Below are 18,767 nucleotides of genomic sequence, written 5' to 3'. Positions count from 1 at the left end.
AAAGCAAAACAATAATAACGGGTGTTCAATAAAAAATGAGAATGATTTCAATACCTTTCTGCAATTAACGTAAAGAGCGTATTTTATTTTCTCTCTAAGAGAATTGCTTTCTGGACTTTCAAGAAATGGGTGGTATGTTTCTTTTCGCTGGGGTGATGTCAATTCAATCGAAGATAGCGTCGAAATAGCAAGCACTCCGGAAGCGTGTTGTACGGTTTTACGAAACGCATAGTCATCGTGAAAAAAAGTTTACGGTAGACGCGTTTCGAGGCGAAAACGTGCCCACGTGAGTACAGTTTACCGGATCCTGGCATCCCTGAGCATTGAGCGGAAGACCAGCAGAGGCCGTCCGGTGAAGATAATAACGAAGAAGAAGAAGAAGAAAGCGTTGAAAAAGCTGTTCGACAACAACGACACGTGACGCCGGCCGAAAATATCACTGCTCCCATACCTTGATTCATCGAACCCTCTGTCGGATGAAGACTCGGTCCCCCGAGCACACGGACGAGCAGATAGCGATCGTGAAATCGCAGTGCCGGTGGCTGACGAAGAACTACCGCGGGACGTCGTTCGTGCCGGACGACGAAAGTTACTTTCTGCTCTCGAAATCCCACATTCCGGGAAATGACAGCTAACATTCCAGCGACAAGTCGGCCACACCCCCCGAAATAGAATATAAGTTTGAGTATAAATTTGAACAAAAAAAAGTTATGCCGTACATCGCCATATCGGACAGAGGGATTTGAGAAAATTCTTCTCAGTCTGCTTCCTCATCTCGTACAGATCAGAAGCCAAATAGCGCACCGCTTGCGAACAGCACATAAACAAAAAATACTATCCGCGCCGCGCCGTTCTAGCGTGTACGTGTAACATATAGACACAGGAAAGTTCCGTTGCACCTAACTTCGAGTGAAATGAGTGAGCAACAAAATAAATTTCGCCCATTACGGGAGAACACAATCGCGATTGATTTTTCGCAAACCCGTCTTAGACCTTCAGTGCGCGAGGTGGAACAGTTGGTCAAATGGAACTTGATCTTACAGAGGTTTCACACGTCCAGCTTCACCACACCAGGAATGTAGTACTAATAACGTTCAACTCCTTAGCCGAGGCAGAAAGCTTCGTAGCAAAGAACAACATGCAACATGACGTCGAATATGAAAACGTCAAAACCAAGATCCCCGTGTATATGGATCTCGATCTAACTGAAATAAAACTCCATGATCTGGCACCTCGTACTGGCACGGAATATATTAAAAGATTCATGTCGAAGTATGGAGAAGTGGAATCAGTCTCTAACGACACATGGAGAAACTTTTTCCCTGGCATTCCCAACGGTGTTCGGGTTGTGCGGATGCGACTGAACCAACCTATACCGTCTTATTTAACTTTCGAGGCCAGATCATCGCAAGGTGTTAACTACATACAAAGAACCCTTTGCACATATCCTGGACAGACGCCCACGTGCCAGTTTTGTAACAAAACGGCACACTACGGAAAGCCATGTGCCAAATCAACTAAAGAAAATTCATCTACTACAACCCACACCACCAAACAGCCTTGGACATCTACTGATACACCACAGACAGCCGGTCAAAGAATGCATGCCGGACAAACAATATTCCACGGTATCCCAAAGCCAATAGTTAACGTACGCAAGGAAGAAATAAACAAGAAGGATGACAGCTATACCAGAGTCACACGAAAACACAAAGAGCACCAAGAATCTAACAGCGACGAACAAAGCTCCAACGATGAAGATATGGACGTAAACACGAGTGAGGGAGAGGGCAGACGGACTGAGCAGCAAGCGACAGTAGGTAAACCTGACCATTGCTCGCCACCAAGAAAGAAGATAAACACGAGAAGCGGAAAGCAGTGCGCCCAGAAAGGCAGCAATAATATTTGATTATTTTTTTACTATTATTTTATGAATTGTAATCTTTGAATTGTATACGAAATCAAAAAGGCGAATGACCCTTGGGGTTAAAACCTTAATAAACAAATAAACAAACAAACAAAATTCTTCTGCTGTTCTTAAAGGAGCATCATGCGGTAATCTCCGCCTAAGTTTTATCTAATATCGAGCGTAAAATAATGCAATTCGTCTATAATTATGCCGCAGGTTAAAAATTACATTGCGTTCACCATCGCATTGGTGTTATTATCTCGTTTATTTCATCGTTGGATATATTATCCGCCACCGAAGCTAACGCTCAAGCAGTGTTTTTGTTCCGGCGACGTGCCATCCTTTTTTCGCCTTTGCTCTAGTATATAGTGAGTAGTCATACCATCGCAGTAAATTAAACGTCCCTGCAGTTTACGAACGGGAAATCACATACCCATATTTTGGGGTGACAAGTGGTCCCAGCCCCTATTCCTCGCAGGTCGTTTGCAAGAAACTCGAAGCAACAAGTTCAATCACCAAATTTGACTATCATCATCATGGCATTTTCAACAACCCAATTCAATCACCGCACCCCAAATCTACGTTCGAGAAGGCCATCAAGAATTAACAATATCATTTCTGAGTATTTCCTGGTTTACTCAGACGGTGAGAACGATTTGTAAGTGTATACTGAAAGTTGGCTGAACAGCAATACGTTATCCAAGCAAATTTTTATAAGTTCATATTCTGTGCTTAGGCAGGATTGAGACGAACAAAGCAGCAGTAAGAAGAATGGTGGTGGAGTGCTTATAGCATTGCTTTAGATATTCAAAGCACATTTGATGTCTCTCTCTCTAACGGTGTCAGCGTTGAGCAAATTTAGATCACAATCACGCTCAATCATTTCACGTTTTATATTAGTGTACTCACATTCCACCCGATGCTTTAATCTATCACGATTCAAATGGCTTTGAACGACATTTTAATTTTTCCGGTATTAAATTGATCCGCTGTTCTTCTAATTATTTGTACCCGGATACGAAATGTTCTTTAGTAACTTCATCAACCTCGAGGTTTCTCCATGATTATAACATCGCAGGTCTTGTTCAACTGTGCTTTGCTAGCCAAAAACTTACAAATTTGTCGTCATCACCCTCCACTTCAAGTTACTGTTCATGAATCGTGTTGATTACATAATGGATCTCGGAGTAATCCTGGATTATAAGCTAACTTATCATCGTCGATTCACAGCAACAATCGAAAACTGGGATTCATGTTTAAGATTTCCGGGGTATTTCGTGATCTTTTGTGCTCTAAAACTCTTTACTGTTCATTAGTGCAAGAATTAGGCAATGTCTTTGTAATCCTCATCATGCTATTTGGATCAATAGGATCGAAGGCGTTCAGAGACGGTTTGTCAGGTACGCACTGCGCTTCTTGCCATGTAGTGATCCCCGCCGTATGAAGACCGTTGTTGTTTGGTAGGCTTACACACCCTTGCTGAAAGGATGATGACATCGCAGGCAGTCTTTGTGGCCAAAATACTGCTGGGTGAATATGATGTTCCTGACCTACTAGTATAAATGCACCTCTATACACCATCTTTTACTCTTCGCCAAAAAGCTATGTTTTTTCCTGAAATGGGACCAACTGACTATGCTGCCAAAAGTTCTGTCATCGCAATGGCTCGGAGGTTCAACGAGTTTTCTGAAGTATTTGATATACCGCATCAGGATTTCGAAGATGAATTCAGTTACACTAGTTTTAGGAAATTTTATGCGGGTGTAGAAACCGTTGATGAATAAGATAAAGATAGGTGGCCCTAGGTGACTTCCTTGAGGGAAAGCGTTTGGCGCTTCAAATACGCTTGATCGTTTGGTGCCAATTCTAACAAAATTAGATCGTCCAGAAAGGTAAGATTGTACCAATCTGGTTACCCACGGAGAAAATTAAGACTTGAAAATTTGTTAAACAAGAAATTTCTCTATCATTCATCATAAAAACGCGCGAAATTTAACTTTTTTTGACATATAAATTCCTATAACAAAAATTCTCAGCCTTCTCATTAAATTGGCTTAACTCATATTCCACCGCTCTTTTCCAATTAACTTCCTTACTTCTCTTTACCAATTAGCTAAAGGAACATAAAGCAAGATTCAGATAAAATGAACTTTGACATTTTTTGAAGCAGTCCCTTTAGCTTCCAATAGTAATATACCTACAGATGACGACACATACGTGAAAATCGATTATGCTGTTTCCAACCAGTTGAAGATTGTTTTCACTGATTTTTTTTTTCAAAAGCTCCTGATTTGGCAAGCGATTTGAGGCTGCGAATAAAACCACGCGTAATTATTTCTCAATTTCAATTAAGGTCATGATTCCAGGTATAATTCAGAAGAAAATTGCGACAATAATACGTTTTCTAATTTCGCAAAATTTACTCTAAAATCAATTTATGAGATTGAAAGTACGTATATATTTTCAATAATAAATACTATAATTTTGATGTGTTAGAAGAAAATGTTATAAACACTAAAGGTTATACGAATTGATAGCAACAATCTAAAATTACAAAAGTTTTAATAAAACTAATTGTTTCAGAAATGACCCTTTAATAATCTATTCAAATTATTTTTACGAGGGACAGTATCAACGATATAACTTCTTTCTTACGAAAATGGTTGAAGTCGTACAACATTTTTCAATTAATTTAAATAGTATGAACCATCCTTCAAATTGTACTAAAATTTGAAAATCTACTTTTTTGACGGTTTGATACAAAGTTTGCAGAAACTTGCATAACATCATCTTTAACAAAAACTTCGTGGAGACATACAAGTACAAGTACAAGTACAAGAAAAAGAGTGTGTGCATGAGAGCCTCCCACGCACACACTCTTTGTCTTGTACTTTTCATTTTACATGAAATTTACCAATATGTATAGGGGGTTTCTTGGAAAATTGTTTTATTTATATTACTGTTGCCGTGTTTTTCTTTCGTTAAGATGGCTTTAGAAACACCATCAGCTATTTTAAAGCAAAAATGTTTGTCTCAGCATACCAAACCTCTAGCTTCTGTCTTTTGAAAATTTTGAGTAGTTTTTATAAAAAGTGGACTATTTTTTTGAAAGAAATATAAAATAATTTGCCAATTGTCATTTTTTGGTGGAGTGTACCAACAATTATATTTTTTTCATATGGCAGAAACGGTACACGAAAAAAATATTCTCAAAATCGTGAATAAAGTACCACGATTTGGGGAACAATTATGTTTTACGTTACGAATACAGGCACGAGAACTAAAAGCATGTATTTCATAAATATATTCTATTTCTCTTCAGTAACACCTGAATAACGCTTTTATTAATGGAGATATTTGTTTTGTCACGGTTTCCACCATGTCAAATCGATTTTCTGTATGTGAACTAGTTCACAACTTTATGAACACTATTCATAAACTTAAGGTTAACTCGAGATTTTATTCATAGATTTTAGAATATTATTTAGATATTATTCATAAATCTTTTCAATTCTCGTGAACTATTTCGTGATTCTAAATGTATTGGTCTCGATGCAGTATCCATGCTCGTGAAACAGTTCACAAAATTATAAAATATTCTGCATGTATTCGTGAACTGGTTCACGATATCTAGTATAATAATAACGACTGGTTATTTATACACGTGAAATAGTTGACGAAATCATAGCATAGTCATAGATTCGTGAATTGGTTCATGATTCCCAGTACATGATTCACGATCTATCTTGCGTGCTTGAGAATATCATTTTCAATTTTTTTCAACTCTGCACATGAAATTTGCGAGTGGGTTTTTTCACAAAATTTAGAAAATTATCCATGACATCATTTTTGTTCCATACACTTTTTCATGAAATATCATAGAGTTATCCAGCTGTTAGCGACCAGTAAAAGGTACGAGCATGAGATATAAGAAACCCATTCGGGCTGCGCTGAGCGCCAAAAATACATTATAAAACCACAAAACAAGATACTTCGAATCAGACACACTTTTATGATCCAGTTTTCCGTTGAAAAAAGGTAGTAACTATAAAATAACATGTCGCGAAAAAGCAAAAAGAAGTTTCGAATATCATGATAAAACTTATGATATCATGAACATGAGTCACATTACTCCACTTGTCAAACTCGATAGTAAGCTCAAGACTATCTCACGAAAACATTCTTATAAGTTACGAAAACCGTGACTAAGGTCCCGAAATCATGAACATAAGTTATGCTACACTGCCAAAAAATTAGATATCGATTTCTTGACTAAAATATCACGATAACATAAATTATGAAAACCGTAATTATGAACAAGATTCAAAACGACAACTAAACATGTCCAGAGAACGCTGGTGCGATCTAGGGTTCTGAAAATACGAAAACTTCCTTGAATACGAGATTTTTTAATTCACAATTTCAGGAACTTGGTCACGATTTTCGTAGATCATTCAGTTCATGAAATCATGATTTTGTCATGAATTTATGAACGGATTTGTTTCTTGTTTTTTTTTGTTTAGGTCCACTAATGTTAAGTGCCTTAATCGAAGATAATGATTTTTAAGAAAGTTTAATTTTAGATCTAAAAGTGCTCATAGCCTTGAAACGACACTAGTTTAATAGTTGGTGGAATAGTTTTGGAACGTAGTATGCACTCTAAAATAATCTAGAAGCTGTCCAAAGGTTACTTTAGTATGAAGTAAGAACTACAAAACCACAGTATGCATATGAATAAAACCGTTTTTAAGAACACCATGTAGCTTATTTGTGGAGGATTTGTTGTGAAATCGAAAGTATGAAAGATAAAGCTTGCATGTCGTTAGAAAATTTGGTTAAATAAGTATAACTTCATTGCTATCTATCAGCTCTATCTCGACCCGTTAAAAGGTGTAATTTTGAATTTTGCTAAAATTAGAACCACTCTAGCTGCTATGTACATCAAAGGAAAGGCCTTCAAAACTACCGTAAAGTGGGGGAACATTGATCACTTTTTCAAAAGTTTTTCGAATAACTATCTTCAGTTCAAATAGATGTGACTATTTGCATTTTTAAAACAAGTACTGGTATCCATATATTGAAAATGTTCAAATTTGGTTCGTTTGACTATAAAAATAAAATTACTTTGTTGTAAAATTTTCATTTGTTGTTTTCGGGGTAACTTTGATCACCAAAATATGTGCATCGAAATGAGAGATAACGTTTGAAATGTTGTGTAAATTTCATATCTGTAGGCTATTTCATAGCCCGATATTGTGACATCTCGACCGAAAACAAAATTGCTTAGAAGTTCAGTTAACTTTTATCGAACTTTTTCATGAAAATTGTCGAAACTAAATAGTTAACAACAAAAATCTTAGATTGTTAAAATGAATTAACCGACAAAAATATTCACGGTTTCTAAAAAAGTGATCAATTTAGTCGAAGTTGATTGATTTCATTAATATACAAGCGATTGTTTGAACGGATTGAAACGATGCATGGGAGTTGTATCATTTTCAATTTGAATTGGTGATCGTAAGTGGTAGATTACTAATCGTTGTCGATAGATGCTGAACATGTTTAGAACATGGTTTGCTTTTTGTTTCGATGATTTTGTTAGAAGGAATCATCTTATCGTTCGTAACTGAAGAAAGTCTCATTTGATCAAAGATACCCTGTTTTACGGTACAACGACTTTCCTAAACCTATGATCAGGCTAAGTTAAATAGTTTTGGTAAAAATTTAAAACTCCTACTGAATTCCCATTCTAAACCACTCTACAATGGACTCCTGATCTGGCAAAGGATTTGTAGCTGTGAATAAAACTCCACATTTCAATTACGAACAAAACAATGGATGCTACGTTAAACATATAAGAGTACCTCAAAATCAGATTTTCAACATTTTTTTCATTTTCTACGTGCATTTACCAAAGAGATGTAAGACATATATTCAAAAATGAACATTCAACAACATCGAATAAATTTGCAGCCTTCGGCAATGTTGGTCTTACTCAGGTAAATGACTGGTTGTTTTAGGGATGCACAAGAAAACACTAATATTTCAAACGAGTTTAAAAGTTTCTTCGTTTCTGGATCCCTTTCATATCTTTTCACATATAATTTATTAAATTCTTGTGAGTATACCATTCTTGTGAGTATGTGAGTAGTAATGGTTCATATTTTGATGTCGCAGAGTTCACAATCATAAAAAGTTGTGTGCCGAAAATGTCCCTATTTTTGTAACATGTCGCAGAGTTCACAATCATAAAAAGTTGTGTGCCGAAAATGTCCCTATTTTTGTAACATGTCGCAGAGTTCACAATCATAAAAAGTTGTGTGCCGAAAATGTCCCTATAGGTACCGAATAAATCAGTAATGTTTGCTGTAATTTGCTATTTTTTGTGTTGAAAAGGGCGACACAAAACATTCCTAGAACCACTCCGCGCATAGATGCGCCAACCACCGAGACCTGGGTTCTCACAGAAATTCGCACCAATAATAAGGGACCCGTTTTAGAAAGTAGGTACGCCACACGATTTCTCCGGTTCTCAAATTTCATTCCCGCAGCGACGCTTTTAATGCGCGTGTGTTGCGTTTTCCCGTTGTGATGCTATTCAAGGCGAAAATCACTTTACAAACGTGGAAATAAATAAGCTCACACTTTAATTGTCGCCGGTAGCGCATATTTCAAGTACGAGCGACGTTGTGCGCTAGATTCGCGAACCAGCTTCGATTCAAACTTCTGGTGGAATCCTGCCCGGCTCCCCACCGACGACCGATCGACTCGCATGGGGAGCTGGTGGGAGTGGAAACAGGGTATGTGATCTATGCCCCCAACGGACGCCGGGATGAATAATGGTTCTCTAATTTAATCGGCCGTGCACCATCGACTCGGTTCCTTTCGGTTCGCGGTGTGCCCGTGGAACCACGAAGGGGTCTTTGGGCGCAAAAATTGCGCCACACGCCACTGACTGCAGGCAGGCTGTGCAGTCGGTTAAGGAGTGCGAGTGCGCTGATTAGTTGCGTTCACAAAGTAGCATTAGCTTGGTTGCGCTTGCAATTGGTGCGCGATTCGCGTTTTTTTTCTCCCGTAATGGACGGGCCCGACACTGCCACGGTTGTCCAGTTGTGGCGAATAATGCATTCCGGTCCCGGTAACGTGCCGGAAAATAGATCCGGATCGGAGAGGTAATATAAATTAAGCGCATTTTTAACTTCATTAATTATTTTATTTATCTTTGTGAAAGGTATTGCGTATCGCTTGTTGGAAACGGAACAGAAAAGAGTGGCTAGATTGAACTGAAAGTTTGAAGTAGCTAGTTAACATTCGTCTAGATTGAAACATTTAAAGATTGCTGGAAAACAAACTTCTGAATTCGGAAATCAATATTTTTACTACAAATAATGATCCGTTAACAATTAACGACGATTTCTTCTGAAAATATTAATGGTTTATTTTCTCAGAATATGTATGCAAAGTTCAAAATGAGGATTGCACGCAAGTTGTATTGCATGCAAGCGCTACCGTCCTACACTGTGAATTATGGAGTTTGATTTGCCAAATAACCTGACCCGTACCAACCGGATTTATCGACAGCTAATCTGATTGGATACAACACTTTATCATTATGTAATGTCGACATCGTGACACAAAAACGACATCCGCAATCCCCCGGCCAACCCGGTAAAGAATCTTTTCCTTGTCCGACGGAGCCGGTTGTCAATATTTCAATGACAGGATAATGGTGAAATCTTAAAATCGATAAGGCGATCCGCAATGCCCCCGGAAACACGCTGGTTATAGTTCTGGCCATGTGAAGCGGAAAATCACAACAAAAACAACTTGTTTCATCAGCTCGAGTGTCACAAAATTAAAAGAAACAAACATATACGAGCTCGCAGCACAACAATAACGGTGTGTCGCTTATGTGCTAGGTATGCTTATGTTGTCGTTTTTTTTTCTTCTGTACTTGTTATTAACTTACATTCATAAAGCAAGGGAAAAAGTCCATGCTCTGCCACCACACATGTGTCACCGGGCAGCATGTTCGCTGTCAAGTGTGTTGCAGCCGGGCAAGTAGCTTCTGGATTCACGAGCATGCAGCATGTGCAATATTGGCCCGGCACGAAGGTGAGACTCCGATGTCCTCCCTCACTCCCGCTAGGCAGTGTCGACACTGCACCGAAGCTGCCTGTTGGTTAATCGAGCGGGAAATGATTTAAAAGCTCGTGGGACGTTGAAAGAAGTGCTGCCCAAGGCGTACTGTCACCAGGGGTTGGCTTGGCCCCTTCACCGACAGGTTGACTTGAGTTCTGGTTGAAGAGAAATGAGCTACCACTCCAATCTGTTGGATAGAATTGTTTTTCCTGGAAAATAAGAGGTCACTGCCAAGTTCACACCACTGAACAGTACGCTCTTACATTCAAAAAGCCGAAGAAAGCCTTGTTGAATGTTGGCGGAACTGCTGTGGCCACTGACTGCTCTCATCTTGCACCATAATCGTGTTAATTCATAAATCAGGCGTGGGTTACTAATTTCCTTAATTAACGCAGGTTTCTCGGGGTCCTCTTGGCGATGGCCGCTGCAGCTCAGGGACTAATGGCATGAACACGCAGCATCGAGCTTCGTGCGCAGTGAATTGTTGTTCTCGGTGGACTCTGATGGACTTTAGGAATGCGATAAGACAGAGCGAACGCTAGGGAAAAGTGAAGTTGTTTTGTTTTTGTTTGCGTTTCAGAGAATAAATATCCTAAAAAGAATGCAGCCTGCGCGTAAGGTGCTTGATATTAACCATTGCTGCCCGACTATAACAAAAGAAATGGGTTGATACGGTTAAAAGTGTATTTGATTTTAATTCTACATCTAAGTATGTCTAAAACATCTTTACAGTGTTAGCCAGAAAGATAAAAATGCGAAAAGAAATACTACCCAAGTGTATCGCTTAAATTCGTCAAATTACAAAAAGATTGGTCAAGTGATTGGTCCCCGAAGTGCCAGCAACTTTAGTAACGATCAGTTCGCCAACCCCGGCGAGAAAGGGGATGACCCATTAGGTTGCAGCTTTTATCTAAATAAACAAACAAACAAACAAACAGAGCTTGGTGAAATCTTTTGTCGTATGCTGAAAGTGAAGGAAAAAAAATCACAGAACGTTTATTCTCCATATTGAAAGCGGTTCGAAACAGTGTCTGTCCCGGAACGGGCAGCTGATGGAGAAAGGCGATGCCTTGGCGGATATATCCAACCACATAATAAGCCTAGGTACCGCAGTCCTGCTGTAGATTGTTGCACTTCCTCTTCTTTATTGGAGCGTCGAGCCGGTGATGGTGTCTACTGTCGTGAAATAGGTTTAGATCAATTCTATTCACATGATAAATACTACACAACTGAAATCTTCGCGAACCTGCGTTGCGTACAATTGAAACATGAACAGGAAGTTCGGGGTAACACAAATTTGGCTTTGCTCTGACCGTTAAATTTCCCTAGAAGCAGTTAGCTCGGATACTTCTAGATTAAAACTAGGCTATCGAACTCAAATCTAAGAGCGCAGCATTCGAAATGCTCTCTACCCTGTAATTCCAGTGTTACAGGCAATCAATCGAAGAATAGGCAATCGCAGGCACAGGAACTCTCCACTAGTAAAGATTAGGTCCTACACCAGGGACCAGTTGAGTAGTCCGCGACGTAGCACCGAGATAGGATCGTCGGGCACCATTGAACCTGGACACCCTACTGAGTAGCTCGTAAGTAACCTAGATCCTCCGCCGGGGATTAGAACGAATAGATCGCGTCGAACAGCTAGCAGTGGTCGTTGGAGCGCCAGTGAACCGGCAGCTACGCTCCACCCGGAACCACTGGACAGACCTCGGCACCTACCACCTGGCCCGTCGAGAACGCTAGGTCCACCGCCGGGAACTAGATCGAATAGGTTGGAGACGAACCACTGCGACCAGTATTTAGATCTATTGTGGAAAACATAAGCATGTGGGGAGGGAGAAATCTGCCGCCGGAGAATTTACAGTAGGGTAGGTTCAAAGTCGTGGACTATCAAAATGTGAGCTAATTGGCTCACGAAACAGACACGGCTACCGTGAGAAATTCCACCGCCGGGGACTACCCGAATCGATCAGGATAAGGCTGGGAGTTGAATGACTTATTGAAACAGGAATCAAATGATGACGTAATAAAAGGAGACGAAAATCAAGAGGAGAGTCGATAATCAAATGAGATACGGAAAACTAATAGGCAAAAGAAAGAGATGCGATGAATGCAAAACAAAGTAATATCTCGATGTTCCGAGAGGAAGAGTAGCGAAAAAAGAGTAAGGAGTGTTTTAGTGATTAGGCGCAAAAGTGAGTCGTGAGTTCCACACAGTACCAATACACTACAGGTAGACCAGGCTTTTGAAGCTTTTTAAACCTTACTATAAAAAACATACTGGTGCAGCAGTAGCAGGTATCCAGAGGCTTGGGAAACCGACCCTATTTTCGCCCATTTCCCCGGACCTTCTACAAGTTGGAGAATCTGCTAAGGATATGGTGAGCTGGTCCAACGGAGACTCTCTTTAAACTCAATAAAATGCCACATAAATCCGAAAGCAGCTCTGTCGAAATGAGTCTGTGCCGCTTCCACTAAGATTTTAGAATAAAGCACCTTACCCGAGCAAATACTCATGGGTTCAAACACTACATAACCCCTTGAAAAGGCCTTAAACATGGTCCGTGCCAAAATTCACAACCATCAAGACACCATAAAATGGCTTCAATAACCCATAAATACACCAACATATGGTATTTTATATGGGATTTACCGGACCATGGTGATGGTGTTTTCATGGGTTGAACCCATTTCAAACACCCACGTCAAGCCCCATGAGCATGAGTGTATTATGGGCTTTTCGTTTGCTCGGGTAGCTCAACTGGACTGCTCACCGGCACATCCGTATCGACGCCTGTAACATCCAGATTACGACATACTAGTCATGACGAACGTCAACGTACAAGACAAGGATCACGAATTAGATAGCGACTTTAGGCTGACAGCCGTACTACTCTACTCCTATAGTAAGGAAGGGTTACACCGACATGAAACGGCTTGTGGCCCAACAGTGCGACTGCTTCCGTCCCAGCAAAACCTTGGCAGGTCTTCAGGTACGATCAAAACTCGTCACCAAACTCGGTGATGGTAAGCTCAGCTGCAACATTTCTGATTAACGCCGATCCAGATCACAATAGATGACTACAAACAAGGGGTATGGGTGGTATGGAATATGGAACAAAGTAGGACGCGATAACGGTTGCAAGAAGTGGTAAGTAAGCTACAGAGACCATCCGTTACGCCACCGGTACCCGCAACAACTACCAGTAGCGGCATGGTACAGAGTGAAACACAGGACGACCCACCAGATGGAATTCGCGAATCGAATGTTTACCTCGGAATCAAGTAGCGACACCACTCAGAATGACTCAAAATTTTGAAAGTCGAACTTGACGGAGATGCGAAAAAAGGTCACGATGAACTCAAATGGTGATGGACTTTGTCGACAAGCTGATGGAAAGCGGTGATGGAAAAGATGGTCGAATGCCTGGTGTGCTCGCTGAGAGTCGCTCCGTGAGTTACCTAGCAGGTGGAGATATGCTTCAGGTGATCGGACTTTAGGCGAAGATCTGTACGGGCCCTAACAGGTCTGCATTGTGTAGAAAATGCGGAGAAAGGGGAACGTTGCTAGAAACAGCACGAAGCAACCAAGGTGCATGCTATGCAAAACGGAGAACGGAAACGACAACACGACGGGAGGCTTTAAATGCCGCGTATAAAGAGCGACTGTTGAGGCAATCGACAATGGAGACGAAGTGTGATGTTGCAATTATCGCGGAGGCATTTTGTGTTCCCGCCGATAAGGGTAACCGGGTGGCGGATAGTGTAGGGATCCTGGCAATCCAAATGATGGACAGTTTCTCTATCCAAAAGGTGGTGTATATTACACACGAAGGCTTTGCGATCGCCAAGATCAACGGTGTAGCTGTTATGCTTCTCTAAGGTGGACAACAGAACTGTACAATGGGTTGCTGGACGCAGCTAGTTTGTGTTTGGATAGACGAACTTCGGTTAACGCTGGGACCGTGGAGTGGGAGAGTAGGTCCACCAACGCAATAAGTTACAGCTAGTCGGAAGCCCTGGCGAGGCTGGATGAAAGGCTGTGCAACGAAGGTTCCGCTAGCACATACACATCCAAGCACAAATATGTCAGGAAGTTAGTCAGCAGGCACCGCACGGAAATCCAATACACAATTTGTTGGCGAATCTGTACTGTAATGTAGAGAATGAGGACCGGCGAGCGGCAGTGAAACACAAAGAACGTTGACAAAGAAGTTTTCGTAGAAGCACTTTGCGTAGGTGCAATCGCTCCAATTACGAATCCTGACGAGATTTCGGAAACACTAGTAAGGGCGCGTGACGTAGGCGACATTCTGGGTGAGTAGGGCCGCTTTTAAACGTAAGATATTGCTGAGCCAGTCCACCTGCTACAAGAAGCTGTGCAGAGAGGCAGACGCCAACCCCTGGGGCAACGCTCACCGCGTCGTGTTGACCAAGATTAAGTGTCCAACAACGTCAGCTGAAAGCTGAAGACTATCGCGGATGGTCTTTTCCCGAAGTATGACCCAATCGCATGGCCGTCTACACCGTATGTCGATGCAGATGGCTAAAATGTCAGTGACAGTCGAGTCTCCAACAACGAGCTTCTCACAACAGCAAAAGAATTGAGGTAGATGCAATCGCGGAGTAGCGCCGAAATGAAAAAGGGACAAGAAGAATGTTTTCAACAGCGCCAGTTGGGAAGCTATCGCCGTAGCGCTGCGCAGAATGCGGCCTCCGGACTACCTGTACAAGGTTCTGATAAGTCATTTTCAGAACAAAGTGCTGGATTACGAGACGAACATGGGACAGAGGTCTATTACGGTCGTGGTTGCAGTACCTAAGAACTCCTGCGTTATGGAATATGATGTTCAATGTGTTAGCACTGAAACTGCCCAGGGGAGTCGAGTTCGTTGGCTTTGCAGCTGACGTGGTTCTTACACTAACCGACGAGATTCTGGAGGAAGTGTAGATGTTGACGGCAGAGACAATACATATTATTGAAACCTCTATAGCTGATATCAAGATGCATTTGGCTCACCACTAGACGGAGGTAGTGGCTGTCAGCTAAATATCCAGCGTGTCGTGACTAGCGTCGGGGGAGTATTCCATACCATCGAAGCGAGTGCTGAAGCACCTGGGTGTAATGGTCGATGATCGGTTAAATTTCAGCAGCTACGTCGACTTTGCATGTGAGAAGACGGCGAAGACAGCTATCGTAGTAGGAAAGATGCCGAACGAATATCCGAGCAGCAAGTTGCAGCAAAAGACGTCTTCTGGCAGGTATGGCTGGACTGAACTCATTGCGGAACTGGACGACGCTGACGAGTACGTTTTGCATAATGGCTGTTTGTGTCGCCAAAGCGTAGAGAAATGTATCGTCTAAGGCGGTTTGCCGGGAGGATCCCTATCTGCATCACTTTGGCTGAGGTGTGGAATACACGGCATGTAAGGAAACTGGTCAAAGAGGACTTCTTGGCTGAATAACAGAAAGAGTTGGTCAACGCGAAAAAAGGAAGGTGGACCCACTGACTCATCCCGAAATGTGTATTGGTATTGGTGCAGAGGAAGCATGAAGAGATGCACTTCCATTTGACTCAGTTTTGGTTCGGGCAGCGCTGCTCCCGGAAATACCTGCATCGGAAATGCTTCATCACCCCTATGTCCGGAGTGTGCGAATGTAGACCGGAACATGTATTCATTGAATGCTCAAGGTTCGAAGAAGTTAGAAGGGATATGCCCGGACTGATAGTCGACAAAATCGTCTAAGAGATGTGCCAAGACCAAGAACATACCCGGGGATGCTTTCAACACAATAGTGACGCGGATAGCATCGCCGGCCAGAAAGCCACCGTGAAACAAACAAACGAGTTTGGGAGAAATTTCTTCGTTGATGAGCATTTCGTCTAAATAGACTAGATCCACCACCGGGAACCAGTTGAATAGTACACGACGTAGAACCTGGCTCGGGTCGTTGAGACCCCAACGAACCGGGCGCATGCTTCCACCAGAATCGACGGACCGATCTCGGTACCCTACCGGCTGGTCCGTGGAGGAGACTGAGAAAGCTGCAACGAAAACGGTTGCGGGAAAACTTCAACCCCTGGTGAACTCTCCGTTAGTTTAGATCCTTCACTGGAGACTAGATTAGTGGTGTGGATCATTCGGGCATCAGCGTACCAGAAGTCAAGCTCCCCACAGAATCGCCGTATCGACCTCAGGATCCAACCGATTTGCGCGCGGAAGGGGGAATTCGAAGAATAGTTGCAGACATAGTGCTTCAAGGAGAAATGCGTCGGAGAATAAGCAGGCTCCTCGCAAAGAGAAAGTTTTCAACTTCAAACAGCACGGTAAAACGCCAAACCCCGCTATGCCCGCTGTGTGAAGAATACCGGCTCCATCGAAGTGCGTACAGCGAACGAACGACATCTGCTAGAAGTGCATGAGCAAGGGCCAGTGACGAACGAAAAATAAATCAGTGAATTAACAGCAACAACAACTAGGGAGAAAGGTACCTCAAGTAAACCACTCGGGTTGTACTAGGGCAGATTTTTTAGTGGGTCGGCCTACTGCTAACCTCACTTTCTGAATGATAATTTCAGATGTTTGTTTGCAGAATTATTATTTTCGTTCTCTACACACAGGGGCAGGAGTTCAGGGGCTTAATTAAGCCCGGAGACAGTGATTGTGTGCACGAACCAGGATGAGATCATAACGATAGACGAACTGAAAGGTGCACTGCAGGCACAGTGCAACCTGGGCGAAGTGCACATGATGATCCGGCTAAAGAAAGGGTATAGAGGAACACAGAGAACGATGCTTCATCTATCGGTGACCGCTGCTGACAAAGCGTAGGAGGCAGGCAAAGTTACGATTGGATCTTCGAGATACCTGATGAGAGCCGTTCCGCTTCAAATGTTTGGGCTTTGGACTCTTGGCAGGGGCTTGCAAAAACCCGGATAGATCCAGGATGTGCTGAAAATGGGAGGAGACAGGTCATTTTGCGAAAGACTGCATGCAGAGACCGAAGTGCAAGCTTTGCACTCCAGAGAACGGCAACGATCATCTGATGGGTGGCTTCAAATGCCCTGGCTACAAGAAGGCGATTGCAGGCCAACGGTAATGACGATAATCCAGATAAATCTGAATCACTACGACACCGCACAGCAACAGTTGTGGCAATCTCCGACAGAAACTATGCGTGGCGTCGCTTTGATTGCGGTGCCGTATCATGTCCCACATAATAACGGAAACTAGGTGGCGGATAGAACGAGAACGACTGCAATACAAGTTATGGGTATATTCCCCGTTCAAGAAGTGGTAGAATGGTTACACGATGGCTTCGCGATCGTCAAAATCAAGCTCTAGCGAAGTTACGATTGTGTAATGAAGGTACCGTTATCACATTTCGGAGAGACGGGAGGGAGCCTATCATCGACGCCACGTTCTGCAGTCCTTCACTGATGGCCAACATGTATGCGAGAAGTATACCCATAGCAACCACAAGGCGATTCGCTTCCGTATGCAACGGAACTCTTCGGATGCACGGAGAAGGATAGCCTGCGAGCGAAAACGAAAGACGAAAGCCTTTAAAAAAGACCGTTTTGTGGAGGCACTTCGGCCGGACAGCGGGACCGAAAACGTTGATGCGGCTGATCTAACAAGAAGAATGATGACGGCCAGTGACGCCACAATACCGCAAAAACTGGAGCTACGTAGTAGACAACGTCCAAGTTACGGGTGGAACGAGACGCTCAGTAAGCTATACGCTGCCTTCTCAGATCCAGAATGCGGGCTCAGAGAGTAGTATTGGAGCCAAATAAAGGAAAGCGCAAGGCTGCGTTTCGGGAAACTAAGACCACTTTAAAACGGGAGATCAAGCTTGGCAAGTCAGATTGCCACAAGGAGTTGTGCGGAAAAGTTGACGCCAATCCCTCGGTGGGATGCGTACCGAGTCGTGATGGTAAAGATGAAGGGCCCGTCATTTTCTTGTACATTATTGACATTATCCGCAATTGATTACTAATAAATCGAGAGAAAGGGGCATTCCGTTATTTATCAATCGATAGTATTATTCCAATATACGCTTTTTGCCTCCGGAGCAAACAAACATGCTCCTTTTTACTTCTATTTGCTATCAGAAGAAGAGAATAGAGAAAAAGAAGAAAACAGAGATGAAGAAAATGCCAGAACTGTTTTCTCTCTGTTTGCTCCGAAGTACTTCCACTTTCTCCTGGTGCTGGAACAAACCCAATGCTGAAAGGATATGACCATATTACCATGTGGTATTAGTGTTATTTTTTGTTTGTTTCGATTATAGAGGTTTTAACCTTAGTGTCATTCGCATCTTTGCCGGGTTAGAGAAATCTATTTAGATAATACTCTAACCTTATGTGCGAGGTTGAGAATTTAACCCAGGTGAGCTGCGTACCAGGCAATCGAATTACTAACTATGATATTCCCGCCCTATATTTATGGTATAAAATATCTTTTTGTACGATTGTAATGATTCACGTTCTCCCCCTGTATAGAAGCTAGTGTTTATTTTGATTCAACTTATGGATATGTCAGAGTAACTACAGTGCTTTTCGGAATACGGGAGCAGTTATTACAATAGCTGAAAATTATGCTGTCATTAAAATTTCTTCTGGTGAACTTGTATATCTAAGCTGTAATTTCTACAATAAGAACAAAACATTCTCTGCTTTGAAAACACATTTAGTAAATGCAACAATTT

The 18,767-nt window shown here is 42.1% G+C and overlaps 1 protein-coding gene across 11 annotated transcripts in view; it reads left to right on the top strand.

Moving 5' to 3' along the window:
- LOC131678824 (longitudinals lacking protein, isoforms A/B/D/L) overlaps window positions 1-18,767 on the top strand; it is a 573,802-nt gene that overhangs the window by 332,517 nt on the left and 222,518 nt on the right. The gene's annotated exons all lie outside the window — the stretch shown is intronic.

Source organism: Topomyia yanbarensis, chromosome 1 (genome assembly GCF_030247195.1).
Source record: "Topomyia yanbarensis strain Yona2022 chromosome 1, ASM3024719v1, whole genome shotgun sequence".
NCBI lineage: Eukaryota > Metazoa > Arthropoda > Insecta > Diptera > Culicidae > Topomyia > Topomyia yanbarensis.
The sequence above is the reverse complement of the archived record's forward strand: the minus strand, read 5'-3'. Positions and strand labels throughout refer to the sequence as shown.